At 42.4% G+C, this 2,093-nt stretch overlaps 1 protein-coding gene across 1 annotated transcript in view; it reads right to left on the bottom strand.

The window, feature by feature from the left end:
* ELOVL6 (ELOVL fatty acid elongase 6) overlaps positions 1–2,093 on the bottom strand; it is a 152,892-nt gene that overhangs the window by 122,372 nt on the left and 28,427 nt on the right. The window lies entirely within an intron of this gene.

Here is a 2,093-nt window from a genome sequence, read left to right as displayed (position 1 = left end):
ATCACAACCCCAGTCCTGCATTTCAGTTTTGGCTAGACCAGAGCATGTACACAGGTACAGATAAGAGCTCACCACAGGTCAGATAAATCCCTCATGAACAGAAATAGAAGTAGCGATACCAGGAGAGTAGGGTGAAGGTTGGGGGAGGGAGGAAAGGGGGAACCCTACTGAAATGATCGACGCATAACACGCCCACCCCAACCCCCCAGAGGGGCTTACAGCAGAAACCGTAGTTGAAGGGAGACAGTGGTCAGTGTGAAATAGGAAAATAATAATAATTTGTCCAGGGGTCACAAAGGTTGGGGGGTAGAGAAAAAAGAGGAGCTGATACCAAGGGCTCAAATAGAAAGTAAATGTTTAGAAAATGAAGATGGCAACATATGTATAAATATGCTTGATACAACTGATGTGTGGATTGTTATAAGAGCTGTAAGAGCCCCCAATAAAATGATCTTTAAAAAAAAAGGAAAGAAAACAAAATCAAATGACATATTGCATTGGGCAAATCTGCTGCAAAAGATCTCTTTCAATGTTAAAAAACAAAAACAAAGCTGTCACATTGAGGATAAGTTGAGCCTGACTGAAGCCATGATATTTTGAATAGCCACTCATGCATGGGAAAGCTAGAATATGACTACAAAGGATTGGAGAAGAATCGATGCATTTGAATTATGGAGTAGATGAGCACTAGGGGATATCTAATAGTCTGCTCCAAGAATGAACCAATCAGTGTTGGCAGAAGCACAGTCAGAATGCTCCTTAGATACAAGACTTCATCTCACAGACTATGGACACATTATCTAGAGGGACCATTGCCTGGAGAAGGAGATCAAGCTTAGTAGAGGGTCCGTGACAAAGAGGAAGCCCCTCAATGAGATGATGAAGATTCTCAATGAGATACATACACAATGGCTTCAACAATGGGCACAACCATAGCAATGCTTGTGGGAATGGCTCAGGACCAGGCAGTGTTTTGTTCTGTTGCGTAGAAGGCTGCTGATTAGGAACAGAGTACTCAGCATCTAACAACGAACAGCCATCCAGAGCTAAGTGGGATCTCACAAGCTGGAAGAACATTCTACTTCAGACCTTCAAACAGATCAACCCCAAGTTTGGAAGTACCTCCCGGACTGTCTAATTTTTGAACTACTAGTTACAGATTCAGAGGTTTCCCTCTACTCTTTCAGGGGACCAGTTTCAACCTCAGCATGCCTCTCTTTTGAAATTTATGAAATTCACTGGAAGACTCAAAGAATTCCTGAAAAGTGCTATGCTTACAATTACAGCTTAATTACACAAATAAAAGGATAACGTGAAAAAGCTCATATGAACTCTGGAGGGTTCTCAATGCAAAGTGGTCCCCCAACACCCCTGCCCCGCAAAGGGAAACTCTACCAAACCACATACATGAATGTCTTTTACTAACCAGGAAGCACATGGAACTGCTGTGTTCAGAGCTTTCATTGAGTCTCATTAGGGTCCTTCTGGCCTGAGTGGGGCCTCTTCCCGAGTTTGGTAGGGGTCATGAAGTGACCATGAGATATTTATAAGACGGGCTTTTCTGGTCGAGCCAGCCCCTAGCTCAGACACCTAATCACCTCAACTAACCTGTTAGGTGTGCTCTGGAGTTCTTATCTAAGACTTAAATTCCAAAGGTTGTTTTTTTTTTATGGTTTTTTGTTTGTTTGTTTTGTGGTGAGTGTGCTTTTTTGTAAGATATTATTTCTCAGGAACTAAGGACAAAGGCTAAATTGCCTTATGCATATCTCACAACTAGCAAAAGCGATTTTACCCTCATTCATTTACTTAGTTTGTAACAACCAGTGCACATTGGCTAATCACCATTCTGGCCCAATGGGTGGGTAGAGGGATGGATTTAGAGAGGAGGGGCGCCCTCCAAAAAATGGGTGACCAGACAACAGCTTCTTTGGTTTCTGTGTGGAAAAGCTAAGGTTCTAAAGAAAGTCCTACATTGGGCTTCCACTCAAGTACTCCCTCAACACAAGAATACTTTCTTCTATTAAATTGACATTCTATGATGCTCACCTTCCCGACACAACCACTGAAGACAAAGTGGGTGAATAAGCAAATGT

This window comes from Echinops telfairi, unplaced genomic scaffold, assembly GCF_000313985.2.
Source record: "Echinops telfairi isolate 266 unplaced genomic scaffold, ASM31398v2 ScPeMD7_7468;HRSCAF=8506_0, whole genome shotgun sequence".
NCBI classification, from domain to species: Eukaryota; Metazoa; Chordata; class Mammalia; order Afrosoricida; family Tenrecidae; genus Echinops; species Echinops telfairi.
Note: the sequence above shows the minus strand (reverse complement) of the source record. Positions and strands in the feature narration are given on the sequence as shown.